This window comes from Perna viridis, chromosome 3, assembly GCF_037379345.1.
Source record: "Perna viridis isolate PV_CMFRI_1.1 ecotype Kerala chromosome 3, ASM3737934v1, whole genome shotgun sequence".
In the NCBI taxonomy this organism is placed as follows: Eukaryota; Metazoa; Mollusca; class Bivalvia; order Mytilida; family Mytilidae; genus Perna; species Perna viridis.
This window is the reverse complement of record NC_142447.1, coordinates 53,864,268-53,879,274: the sequence shown is the minus strand read 5'-3', so window position 1 is coordinate 53,879,274 and position 15,007 is coordinate 53,864,268. Positions and strand designations below refer to the sequence as shown.

General features: G+C 33.8%; 1 protein-coding gene across 1 annotated transcript in view; it reads right to left on the bottom strand.

The window, feature by feature from the left end:
- LOC148622912 (neuronal acetylcholine receptor subunit alpha-10-like) overlaps nt 1-7,164 on the bottom strand; it is a 51,387-nt gene extending 44,223 nt beyond the window's left edge. The window contains exon 1 of the mRNA XM_088573248.1: nt 6,963-7,164. The gene's annotated coding sequence lies outside the window, so the exon portion shown is untranslated. The remainder of the gene's footprint in view (nt 1-6,962) is intronic.
- Nucleotides 7,165-15,007: the final 7,843 nt, after the last annotated feature.

Genomic DNA, 15,007 nt, shown 5'->3' with positions numbered 1-15,007 from the left:
GTCCCAAGTCAGGAAATTCTAGCCTCTGTGTGGTTTTTTTTCTTTTTCTTTTTTTCGTTTTCGCCATTAGTTAATTTTTATGTTACTTGAGTATATAGGGGTGGCTCTTTCGCTGTACCTGTGTATTAAGATGTTTTGGCGTCAGCTGCAGCCTGCCTTGTGGTATGAAGGTTTCCTCGTCGTTCATTGAAGACCACTAGGTGGTCTTGGGTTGACATTTTCATCCTGGTGGGTTTTTTATCTCTTTGACATAAACACCATACCTATTCTCGTTATATTGTATAGAAATATTTTGCAATTTGTGGATTTTTAGTTCTAGAAATGTATTGCCGTGTGTCTACCTAACATGACCTATGACGCTTCGGGTTCAATCCATATGCTACTGTACATATGTATCAAAAAGTTTCATAATAAGACATTATGGTTATTAAGGTGTCCAAAATATTGAAATTAATAGACAAAAACAGTCAATAACTAAAGATAAAGAGACATATAATGCTAAATAAGCTATCAGTAATCAAACACTGGATGCTTGGACAAATTCTTCTGATCCATTACGAACCGTTGAAATCTCATAAATCGTGAAATACATATTAGGTATATAGGTGATTTTCCAGATAACAAGTACTTCTGCATAATATTACTGAACTCTTTTAAATAAGCAGTCGTTCAATAAACACGAAAACTCTAATTTTGTTCTCATCCTCCAAAATCATTACATGTTAGATAAATATTTTTTAAATGGTTTACGTTCAAAACAATCAACAAGTTACGAGCTTAGATTCTATCAGTGCCATAACACTTACCAGCGTGAATATAAAGTATTGTTGCATTTCATAATTGATACAGATTTGATTTATCTAAACGACCTGAATGATTATGTTATTTATTTTAATCAAAATCTTCTTTTTAGTTTGAAATCATGAATGCCTGAATCCCCAATTGCGTAAGACATACATTGGAGGATTTTAAACCTGTGGTAATAGCCTAACTGGTCACTATCTGTAGCGATATTTAAATGCACGAATGAGAGATAATATCCCATCATATATCGTAAGGGTCAATGGGTAAGGATGGTAAAAAGAATAATTCAAGTTTCTTATGGATAAAAATTGTTACGCAGAACAATCGAACACAAAACTAAACTGTGGAAATGCGTAAAAAGTGCAAATATCGCAGTCTTAACCAAAATAGCAAGAGACATAAAGAATATCTGAATATTGAAGAATCGTTACAAAAAGGTATATCGTCGGTCATCCATTAAAAGTTCTACCGCAATCAGCAAGAACTTTTCGATCAACAAATTGAAGCAATCACAACGACAAGAACAGGTCTATTTCTTACTTCAAATTTCTCAAATAATGATATGTGCATTCGGTCTATGTTCAGAGTTGCAAATTTGAGGGTAGCTTCTGTGGATTTACGATCAGTTTCAATGTGTACTAGTTTTTTTTTTAATTCTTACAATGGTTTCCTATCAAATATTTTTGTTGCGTCAAGACAGTAAAAAGACATGCTACACATATATGATCATTTACATTCAAGTCCTAAAAGTTAGACGATTGCTAAAAAGCTTCAATATATTTTTTCTTCGCGTTTAATGATGCAAAAGTTTCAAGTGCCAATGTAGAATTATCTTGTAAAATGGTGTTTGCAACCCACTGACAAGCAACAGATATTTTAGAACGATAAGGTCATATCATCGTGATGGATGCTGCCTTCATATTTAAACATTTAATGACTTGATAAAAACTCATGATTCCTACAAATTACAATATGCTGTTTCATCTGGTGATATTTTATTCATCATAATTAACAATCAAATCCTGTCATTTTGTCAATATTTGACAATTTGTAAATCATTGTTAATCTATTATGACAATCAACAAATCTAAGTATTGATCGTAAAAATGTCTGTAGTAAGTTACGTAGCTGTTTAGGATAAAATACATTAATATTTGTCATTTAAACATGTCTTCTACCCACACAAAACTTCGTTAAACTCTGAAGTACAATGTGTATATTGTAAAAATGCAAAACAATGAGTACATCGTAGAAATTCAAAAGGGCAATGAATACGAAAATATTTTACAGATTTAAAAAGAAGAGTTTCTAGTATTTTTAAACTTGTGTATTCTGTACTTAACAATTTACCAACAAAACAGGTTTTGTATTCGCACGAGCATGCCAGAATAACATAAAAACATATTGCCATGGAAATCTATGAATTGCAAATCCACTTCCCGAATCAATGTAGAAAATGGACACACTGAAACTGTTTTGGCAAGCTAATAAACTTACAAAATATATTGACCCGAATGGAGTTAACATAAAATTTAACTGAGGTCAACTGTCCTCATACTATTCAATTGTAACAAAGTGTTAAACGTCAGAGAATTATTATTTTTACTTCTGCAAGAATAGTTTGTTTTACTTAGTGGCATATCGTTTTAGGATATGACCAACTAATCTAAGTACTAACAACTCGTCGGTGTCTACCTATATTTAATTTATGCATTTTTAAAGCTCGTTCAAGAGAAAAAGTCATATACACTAAACACATTACTAAATCGTTTTGAGAATATCTTAATGAAGAGCGTAAAGAAGACAAAACATTTATAGGTAAATTAAAACCAAATGCATCAAAAGAGTGTTTGGGGCCAATGCTTTCAAAACACAATAAACACAAGTGGAAATAAAAAGGTGTAATTGGACTTTCATTGACATCATGGGTTTTTCAATTCGTTAAATATGGACAAGACTTTAGTTCTGTCAATCTATGAATGTTCTTTAAGAATAAGATGTATACGAAATGCAAAACAAGTTTAGAAATTAAACAAAATTATCAAAAGCGTCACTTGTTCTCTGATAACTAACTTGTCTACATCTTTAGTCAAGTAAGAGAAGAACAATCATGATAAAAGACAAACTATATCTTACTGTCAACAAATTAGACAAAAAGTGACGAACCTAGTTCTCCAGGGTGTGGTAAATTCTCCTTCATAACAACACAATACATCAATATATCAAAGATATGATACATTCCAGTTACAGAAGTAATCCATCCCGTAGTGTGATGATTAAAGGACAAACTTGATTCAATTGACAGATATCAAAAACCAAAATTCATTCACTGCAAACTGTCGGGAATGAGCTGTTTTATGACCTTCGGAAACATAAGAAAGCGTTTAACATATTTGGAATATTCGGACAAACCGTATTCATGGGAATCTCCATCGCTTATTGTATTGTAACACTCGTATAGAATTATCAGTAATATGTCATTGGCCTTCTAATTGTAGCAATCTAGGATAAATGATGATGGAAGTTTTTATTTGATTAAATTGTAAAACATGAACAGGAAAAGAATATTGTGTTGGCATCTTGAAGGCGAAACATGCAGACGAGTGGAAAATGAGATTTATTGCTTTACAGAGACGGGCATACAATACAACAAAAATAGAAAGACCAATTTCCAGCCAGATAAATGATGTGATATATTAAGAGCACTTCAAGTACAATGCATACTTAGAAAGCAATATTGAAATGAAAAACTTAAGTACAAAACTAAACGAATTTTTATCACACGACACAATTATGAATGTTTTAAACAGCGTTATTGTTCAAACTTATCTGGTCGTTTAAACTACATGGTCACCGACAGTGATTTATTTGGTCTCAAAAGGTCTCTTACCAAATAAATTTTCAAATATCAGTCTTTGGTTAAAAAATACTCAGTTTCCATTTTGGTACCAGCTACTCTGGTGACGTAATATCTATATTTGTCAGATTTATTTTGGACTTGACTTTATTATGGATCGGTTCAGTGTTCGCAAATTTTGTTGTTACCCTTACTTGTAACAGTCAAAACAACACAATAACCAAAATGTAACTATGTTTAAGATAAGGATTTAAACAAGGCTTAATTAATATATGTTATCTACTACAATTCTTACATGTATATGTCCTTTAAATCAAGGAGGACACGAGGTGTAAGAGGTCTCTTGCGTTCAATTCAAGACACGGAATATCGTCCGAAACAGTGTACCAAAGAAACATGCATGAGTAATTTAGAAATAAACACATGCTTTAAAGGAATTTAAAATCTCCGGTAGTATTTTCTGAATCTCGAAATATCAGGTTAAGTCAGTGTGTATTTGATTAAGGGCCTAATTATCAAGACAAAGTTATGCAATCAAAACCACAGCTGTTAAGATTATCGAAGGTCACAAACACTTTTTAGTCTATGTATTGTTTTGTTGTGGGAATTCACTTTACCTGTGCTTCAGTTTGATTTTGCGTGTGCAGACTTTTCTTTTCCTTTTGTTTGGTTTTAAAATGTAATTGGGTTTTATTCAGTTGTTTTACAATTTGTATTTCCATCCTGCTTCATGTTTTGTATTTCCATTCTCTGTTTCATGTTTTGTATTTCCATCTTCTGTTTCATGTTTCTCCGTGCAGGTCCGGGCCTGCAGCAGCGCTAAGCTTGCCGTAAAAGGCGACTAAATAGTGCTCAGAACCCTATCCGGGGGCACGGGCGCTCTACCCACAGAGCAACTAGGATGTGTGCTCCAGGTGGTGGAATGGGGTACCCGTGGCGTGTTACATGCTGGGGTTGTCGGGCTATAATACGGAAAACCTGACCGCAAACCACAGTGGTGCACCGTGTTGGGAAAGATGCCACGTTCCTCGCACGTTAAAGAACCCTACTGTGGTATTCTCCCGGAGTAGGAACCATAGGGCTCCGCCACAGGAGGCTAAATTGCCCGACCCTACCCACCTCTCCCTATTTCCAGTGGCAATCAAAATTTGTCGACCCCACTGTCCTTGTGTCCCATCCCTTTTTCATTTCGTCATCATTTCATATTCATTTTATCAACAATTTCATGTTCACCGTCGGAATATAGCTGAAATATTGCTGCTCGGACGTTAAACCCCAACAAACAAACAAACAAACAAACAAACAATTCTCTGTTACGTGTTCTCAAGTTTTGCTCATGTACTTGTATTTTGATGTCTCTGTGTTGTCCTTATGTTTTAATGGTTCGGTATGTTTGCCGATATTTCAAGTTATATAATTTCTAGAGCAAGAACATAGGTTTATTAGATTTTAGCTAAATATAATGGCTAGGTTTTTTCCGGGGGTTATCAATATCCTTAAGTTGTGACATCGTCCTTCTTAAAGTTACACGCAATGGTAAATAATAATCGAATGACTTTATCTGATTAAATGGTAAAACATCGGTTGACGGTGGCTGTCACCTTGTTCTTAAGGACACAGAATGAACGATACTTCCAAATAAATGGAAGGCTTGGATGTAATACCTTGTAGCAACGATGGCTACAGACACTTGTTGTCTGTAACTTGTATTTTGATGCACGAATAATGCTATAGTTGATATACAGTTATCGATTTTTACAACATTTTAGCAATAAATATATGACAATAATATCACGTATTCATAAACGAATGACGGTGAAATTAGGTAGGGTTGCAATCTGACCTACAGAAACAATTAGATATGTTAGTTGAATATTGTAATATGTGGAACTTAAAGTTAATGAAGAGAAAAGTAAGATTGTTATATTTTTGAGAGGTAGAATGCTAAATAATTTGTCATTTACATATAATAACGTATCATTAGCAATTGTGTATGAATTTATTTAGGGGTCTTGTTTTCAAGATCAGGAAATTTTTCAGTCGCTAACAAAAATCAAGCAAGCAAAGCCGATGTAATTCTTAGGGGTAGATCCCATATTTTATCAATCGCGTGTCAACTTGACCTATTTGATAAAATAGTAAAGCCGATTCTGTTATATGGCAGTGAAGCCTGCAGATTTGGATATAACGCGGTATTAGAGGGAGTACGTCTTAAATTCTGTAAAATTTTATTGTACATGAAAAATTAACTCCCAATTTTATGGTCTACGGGGAACTTGATAGATATCCTTTAAATATATATACGTAAAACTTCGAATGAATAATTGTTGGGAGAAGCTTATACAGCAGCCAGAAAAACTTCCATCAATATTATATAGACTTACATTATAAAAGTACGATATTGATATAGAATGGATAAAACATGTTAGATCTATTTTAAATGGTTGCGGAATGTCATTTTTGTGGAATAGCCCAAAGTTCACAAATCTGTTGGTTGTATAATAATGTAGAACAAATTTTAATTGATCAGTTTAAACAAAGTGGGTATTCAGATATGAACACATCCCCAAAGCCTTAAATTACCATATCTTTAAGGATAGATTGGAAGTTGAGAATTACATTAATATACATTGTTATGATGTACAGATTTAGAACACTTAACCATCATTTGCCCATAGAGAAGGGAAGATGTAAGAACATTCCAAGAGAGCAAAGAAAATGTACTGCCTGTAATTCAGGTGATATCGGCGACGAGTTTCACTTTTTATTTGTTTGATAAATTATTTTGAAAATCGATAGAAAAAAGTTATTAAAAGATAAGTATATCTGCAGACCAAACTGTTTAAATTCAACGAATTGATGAACACAGAGAATGTTTCAGTGCTTGTTCAATTATGCAAATTGATGCAAATTATAAATAAAAGAATCAATCTTCAGGATAAATGTTTTACTCTGTCTTACTTTTGTACACTATATTTGTATTATATTGTATTTATATATCTCTAAACCATTGTTTATATTTGGTATATGAGAATAAAGATATATATGGCAAAAGAGGTGTGCCGAGCGTACGTTCTTTCCAAAATCTTGAATCTTTTTGCTTATACAAAAATCTTTATTTTATACAAATTATACCTGATGATGTTTTCTCATGCATAAAACATTTATCTGTATAATTGTTTCCTACTACATTGAATTATGTTTCGCCACGTTTCGAAAATAACTTTCTTCACATATTAACATAATATTTAAAGCTAACTTTTACGCTAGTTCCATTATACATTGTACTGAGAAGTCTTACCTTTCCCAAGGCCTGTCGATAGTTTTCCGAATTCCAGTTATCGGCGGTTTTAATTTGCATAGCATACAAGCCTTCCCACAATTATAGTGTATCATCAGACATCTTCCTTATCTTTATAATCAAAACCTGAAAAACAATTTACCACTTAACAGTCAACAAGAGAATTCTGTGATATCATCACACACTCATTTTGACATTAAAGTGTTAATTGAGTCTGTTCTGACTGTGTTAAATGGTAAGGATAAACTCTCAGGGATTAATGCTTCTGCAAAGTTTTCGGGTCATTGCCATTTCAATCTGAATATTGAGGTACTTTTTCACCATAAACAAAATAATTGTCATAAAAATGGCCTTTTCAAAAGCGCAACCTTTGAACAAGTAATGATATAATGATTGGTAAAGAATATGACAGTTTTTCTTTTTAAAATATTTTTACACATTCAACACAATAAATAATTATTTTATTTGTACCGTTTTCTGTTAGTATAAATAATACATCTATCGTAACTAGCCTTAATCGTTACTTCAAACTAGTTTGGTACTGTGGCGCCATTAACCTCAAGTGGTCCGTACTCTGCGATTCACTAAACAATATTTTGACTATATGTCAATTCTTAATTTTGACTGGAATGTATTCACCATGATATAAATTGTGTGAGCTTTATGATATTGTATTATCATTAACCCTGTCTTATAATATAATTAAGGAAATGTGTCAAAGAGACAACAACTCAATGAAAAAATGTCAGCTGAAGGCTACTCATGGGTCTTTAATAAACGACGGGGAAGCCCTCACACCATTGGACAGACTGCAGCTGGTTCCAAAACAACATTATGCACAGGTGTAGCGAAATAGTTGTCGCTATAAACTTCTGCAACATAAAGTAAACTGAAAGTGAAAACGAAACAAGACATACAGGGGCCAGAAATTTGTGTCTTGGGACAGGTGCAAAAAAAATGCGGCAGGGGTAAAGTACTTTGGCGTGATCACAAAAAAATATTACGCAATTAAACATACTTAACAATCGGTTCGAAAAGTTCTGAGTCCCTTGTTAAAACATAAATAAACTAATTATACGTTACACAAATGCGCAAACAAAGGACTAGTAGCAGTTATCTAACATGCTAGCTCCAGAAACGTTTAAACCTACAAAAAGTTATGCTTTCACCGTATGTAATATCAAACCCAATTCTTTCCATCTGGGGTTGAGGACCAAGGTATATCATATGTCACGACCCCTGTATTTTTAGTTATTGACTAAGGCTAAAAACCACTAATTCCACTTCCCATAGGCTTCTATGCTAATTTCACAATATTCAATGGCTTCTCTGGACTTTACCTTAACTTTAACCTGCAGATGACTATATATCAGCATGATTCTACATATGTCAGCTCACAATCCTCAGAATGGCATGTGGGGTTAGCAGACTTGCAGTGCAGTACTGGTCACTGGAAGTGAAGTGTCTATAAATAGCATGGGAAATCCCAGTGTTTTCACAAGATAGGGGTATATTTAGAAATCATTATGGAGATTAGGCTTCACATCACAAGAAGCAAAATGCACCTATAAAATGTACAGAAATGTTTTTCCTTTCAGAAACTGTTTAAATTATTTCAGCACTTGAGGTCATTTGGTTTAACTTGGCTCATTAGCAGTCACAGTGAAAAGATCACAGATTTCAGATTGGATGAAGATCGACCTAGAAGACAGTTAAAATTAACAGAAACTGGATTCGAATTATTAACGACAACTATGGGCAAGCATAACAGAACTTTGAGTAAGCTGTTAAGGGAAATTCAGCAATATTGTATAATTCTGAATTCTGGAGAATGTTATAAAGATGATTTAATGTCAACATTAGATTCACTTCATGGAACACTGCAACATTATGTTGAAAAGTCAGATGAATTTATTCGATTCTTGACAGCTTCTAAGACTGACGAAGCAGATCGTCAGTTATCTGCTCACAAGATGATTTGAGACTCTTTAGTGCGGAAAGTAGGACTTTTGAGATAATTCACAGCAGAACCGAAGGAAGTGCAAACTAAAGCACCAACTGTACGAGTAATCAAGGGAACCAAGGTTATAGCGGTAATCAAAAGAATGTAATCCAGGGACATGGAAAACAGACATACACAACAAAGAACACAAAGTAACTAAAATCATACATACAAAGTAACAAAAGTAAATGAGCAACTCGGACTCCACTAAAAACTGGCAGCATGGACCAGGTGCACCGGTAGGGTAAGCGTCCTCTGTTTTTCTAGAAACACCCCCGAATTGCTCATAAAAAGTCAAGTCCGGGGTAGACAAACGAGGAAAGGCAAACTATGACCCGTTGAATAAATCAGTTTTCATGGTGCTGATGGATACATCATAACGATCCACGAGTTCACGATGACGACCATAAAACGTCTGTACTGATGACTTCAATCTTGTAGCAACATAACCCTGTTCCAGAAGCCTGTTTGTTAGAGTTCTAGCGCGATACAAAAAGTCTGCGTAGTTTCAGCAAGCTCTGGCATAACGTATGAGTTGTGATATGAACATTCCATACGCAGGAACCGAAGGGATGTTGCCACTGATGAAAGGAAAGTTGACAATTCTGAATGAAAAGTCATCACGTTTGTTGTAAGGTTTGGTCAATAGTTTTGCTTTACCATAGATTTCTAAGTGTAGGTTAAGATATGAGGCTGACTTCACAGTATCTGTAGTATCCTTTATCTCACGTTCTTTTGGGTAGATGCGATGTATCAAATCCCCGAAATTAGGATTGTTTAAAGATAATACGTCATCTATATAGCGGAAACTGAGAATGATGGTTCTAGCCAAACGATATTCTTTCTTTCTGATCAAATCAGCTATAAAGTCAGCCTCATAAGTCAGCCTCATGAAGAATATGAATTACCATGAAATTCTCTGAATTTTGCCATATTTCTGAAACACCAATTTTTCTTATTACTGATATCATTTCTGTGGCACCATATGAAAACTCTATGACTAATTCTATCCATGAACATGACATTAACTCTAGCCCAGTGTCTAAAAAAACAGCTCCAACCCATATCCCCATCAATAGCATCATTAGGAGCATATTTACCTAGCTCTGTGCTGGACAGCGTTTATACATGTAAAATCTCTGGTGCCCCGGATCGCTGCACCATAGCTAACAACTGACCAGACTAAGCTATCATAAAGTTTTGTAAAAGTTTTATACTGGAAACCTCCGTGTGTTTTAATCTTTATAATTAATAAACTAAGAGCTCTACTGACTGACCTTGCAACAGCTTTTGCCATTTCGTTATAATCAAGGTGCTCATTCAATAATAAACTAAGACAAGTATAGCTATCAAAAACACATATTTGTTTGTCACCATATAAAAAAATAGATCATAGAAGGAGTTCTAAAATGCACAATTTTAGTTTCATGTAAGTTAACATTAAGAAGCTTTTTATCACACCATGTATTAAGCACATCTAATAATAATTGAAGATCCTTTTCAGACTCAGCAATGAGTACTATATCATCTGTATATAAAAGAATGTTAACCTTTTCACCATCAATGTCAATATTTATATCTAATGCCTTTACATCAGTAACAAGACCATTAATATAAATGTTAAACAGTACAGGAGATAACACACAACCCTGTTTTAAACCTGAATTAACAGTTAACCATTCGGTCATATTACCGTTCAGTTTAATTACACATTCAACATGAGAATATATATTTTTAACAGTATTCAAAAAATGTATACTAATACCCAGTTTCTTTAAATCACTGAATAATACATTTCTATTACCTGTATCATACGCCTTTTTAAAATTAACAAACACAGTAAATGTAGACAATTTTTTTCAGTTTTCTGGTCTCAATAATAGACATAATTGTACTTAAATGACCAATTGTACTTCTACTACTACGGAAACCATTTTGCTCTTCATCTAAAATATTTCTTGATTCTAACCAAGATACAAGTCTGTTATTCAGAATATTGCAATATAATTTATATATATATATATATATTTATATTAAATTTTTCTACCTAATGTTGTTTGGAAGGGTCTTTATTTATTCTAGCCATAAATTTTGATTCATGACAATACAAAAAGAGGTCGGTAATGTCCCCATGGGAATTCTAATAACTTGAAGATTAACGGTATCGCGAACGAAATTGTTGTCTAACCGGAATGTGAGTGATATCAAAAGAAGTCAAATTTACGCAGTTTTCATGTTTTTCGTTTCTAAAAATGATCTGCAAGAATTCGAACTAATATATTCACATCCCGATTTATCAAATGACCATTTGATAATATATGCTAATTTGTGTTTTGTGAGATTATGTTGAAGTGTTGTGTATACGGTAGAAAAATCAAAACTTTGAACGGATTCGAAAGATCCCACATCAGCATGCAATTTATCAAGCATTTCAAGCGAGTTTTTAACATTCCAAAAAAGGTTAATTCCACTTTTTTGTAAGTGTAAAAAGACATTGTTTGAGATGCTCATACTTTGTAGCTGTCTTTACAAAAATCATACCGGAAGTGTCCATGCTTGTAAAAAAACCCACCTAATTGGCTTTTATTTCTAATTCAGTAACGGTTACTGATCAAAATAAAAATGGTCTTAAGTTTGTCATTTGGTTCTGCACTTTTGAAATAATTATTATAAAGATTGTTGAGGTCTCACTTACCAATTCCGGGTCAAATGGCCAACCCCTAATAGTACAAAAAACACACTGAACCTAGATATATGCATTGTAAGAGCATAATCTGTGTTTATGTTGATCAAAAGTAGTCAAAATAAAGCTGAGAATATGTACTTTAAAATCATATTAGTAATAGACCCTTTTGTGCTAACGTTGGGGTAGTCGATGAGCATGCGTAGAGCATGCTCAATATACACTTCCGCGAGAAAAATTCTTTTGTTCTACCCAAGCCCTACCTCGCGGAAGTGTATATTTATTATTATTATTATTATTATTTTTATCTATCATTAATATCTTCCCATATCTTTTTCTGCTTATATTGTAATATGTAATGTAAGAATTTTGGGTAATTAAAAGCCCAGTATATGCAAATTTGATCCTTAATTTTCTTACTTGAAGCCTAGAGCAACGTCCCTTGGTGTCCTTTGTCTTGAAGCAACTCAAAAGACTTGCTTCTCTGCACTAGGCACAAGGAGGCTTCTAGTGAGTATTATGTCCACTGCACTTATTTATTTATTTTTTCTTTTCTTTCTTTCTTTTTTTAATGCATTATTATCACTATTGCAAATAGATTTGCCCTCAAGTGAATATACATTTTAATTCTTCATTCATATAATAATTAGATGATCATAATTGTAATCTCCATTATCATAATCCAATTTTGTAAATGAAACTGAGGTGTGCCAGTATGATAACTAAACACTATGTGTTGATTACTATGATGTATCACTCATAATGCAAGTAAAAGCTAAAAAAAACGTGACAATTATTTAGTTTACTTTTGATATTATATGTTATTATATATGTTCAATCAAAACTGTTGTATGTAAAAAAAAATTGTATTGTAATCATGCCCTTTATGGGCCCTTAATTGGTGAATAAACAGTTCTTCTTCTTCTTCTTCAATTGAGCATGCTCTACGCATGCTCATCGACTACCCTAACGTTAGCACAAAAGGGTACCAACGTACCACAAAAGGGTCTATTAACTACAAAAGTGTATGCAAATTGTTTACATGTGTGAGTAATTAGCCATGCTGACAGTTAGCACAAAATGTGAAAATGTGGATTATTTATTCAAGTCAATAGTGTGAAAAATGTCAACAATCATCGTACCATTACGTACTGATTTTGAAAGCCTTATTCTCCAAGCTTTACACTGATATGCAAAATTAAGATGTCATTTGTCCTGGAAATTCACAGAGGAACTTTGACAATTACTTCTAACAAGTAAAGTAATGGAAACGTTAGAGGTGGTTAGTAAAACCTAATAAAATTGACACTTAGCAAGAGTTATTGGTTGATTTAGTGAGAGACAAATGCATGTTTTTCCTCAAAAACACAGATTTCAATACATAAAGGATTATCGTTATGTGAAAGTATAGCATATTTAGTCCGAAAAAGCATTGTTTATTCGACAAGTTAATCATCATTCTGTATTGTTGTAGCCTGGTGTTGATCAGTCTGTACTTTCGGGGTTTGGATGGTCTGATACTTCCGGCTTGGTACAGGTTCATGGTAAACTCATTGGCCACTTGCTCTTCTTTGCGGTACTTGAGTAGAGTATAGATGTTTGGATGTGGGTGCTGGGTCATATTTTTGAAGTAACTGTGCCCTCCTTCTTGGTAATAGGTAATAGTTCTGGGACCTTCGGTTAATATTTTTTTTTTGTTGTCTGTTTGTCTTGACCCATTCGGTAGTAACGTAGTCAGTGAGGGTTTGAGTATTAACAATTGCGTTGGAATCTTCAAGGTCCTCTAGAATATTTACCTGATAAACTTTTTAATTTGAAATGATTTAAATTTTTAACCGGATTGCAACGAAGTAGAACTCGGCTATTGGTTTGGTGATTGTGGGCGGGCGGGCGGGCGGTCGGGCGAGCGAGCGTACGTCAATACTGGTTTCCGTACGCTAAACTGGAAAAGTTTATATCCGATTAAAACGAAACTTTGAGATATTGTTACATACCAAGGTAAGTGAGTTCCCTATTGGTTTTGGGGGAATTTCGTTTAAGGTCAAGATAACAGCGGCCAAAAACTTAAACCTTTTCCGTAGAATTGAACTTTACATCTGATTCAAACCAAACATTATGATATCGTTACATACCCGGTTAGTAAGATTCCTATGGACTGGGGGGGATTTCGTTTATGGGCAAGGTCACAGCGGCCAAAAAAATTAAACTTTTCCGTAAAGTTGAAGTTTCCAGACTTTACATCTGATTCAAATCAAACTTTATGATATTATTACATACCAGCAAAGTGAGATCCCTGTTGATTTGGGGGAAATTTCGTTAAATGTCAAGGCCACGGCGGCCAATTAAACTTTTCCCGTAATATTAAGGTCTGCGGACGAACTCAAAAACTTTGGGATATTGTTACATAGCAAGTAAGTGCAACCTATCGATTTGGGGGCAATTTTTATCAACGACAAGGTCGCAGTAATAAGAACAAGTACTATTTTTTTTAAAAGATAACCGACGCTGTAAAAATTTATTCTTTTTATTTCTAAGTTTCTGCATTTCTTTCAAGAAAATAACACATGGCACACAATTAGAAATTTTCGGTACATTTTTTCGAACGCCACTAAGTTATCAGTATTTGGCCAATCGGGAAACAGAATTGCGATCAGGTGATTTGCGTTTCCATAGAAGAGTGTCATTAAGGTCAAAGAGTAAATAACGAAACTATACCGACTGCGTCGGAATTTTTGTTTAATCTGGATTCCGGACGATAACTCTAAATGATTACTTCTGAATCAAACCAAACGTTACGTTGTTGTTATATGCCAGATAAGTGATATACCTATTGATTTGGGAAAGTTTTGGTCAAGGTCAAGGTCAAAGTATGCTAAAAATTACATTTGTGCAAAAAAATCAGGATTCCAGAAGACAACATAAGAAGTTTTCATCTGATTTAAACGGAATTCTGGGATATTTTTGCATACCAGATAAATAAAATCACTATTGGTTTTGTGACAATTTCGTTCGCAGTTAAGTTCACAGTTGTCAAAATCCGCTTCATTGTTTTCTGTAAAAATTAAGTTTCTGGACGATAACTCAAAATTTTTGCATCTGATTCAAATGGAACTTTGGAATATTGTTACATACCAGGTATGCGAGAACCCTATAATTGATTTAAAATGTCTAAAATATTTCTTTCGATATCCAGAGGAAGTGGCTACGGTTACTCGGATTTACCTTGAAAAGAAACAATAAGAAAACTTATTACTTGAGAGGCTAGTTGTTTGAACGGTTGCCAGTTGCGGACCTGATAAATTGAAATTCCTTATTGTTATCTAGCGTTATTATTACTCGAATTTGTTTTGTAATAATTTA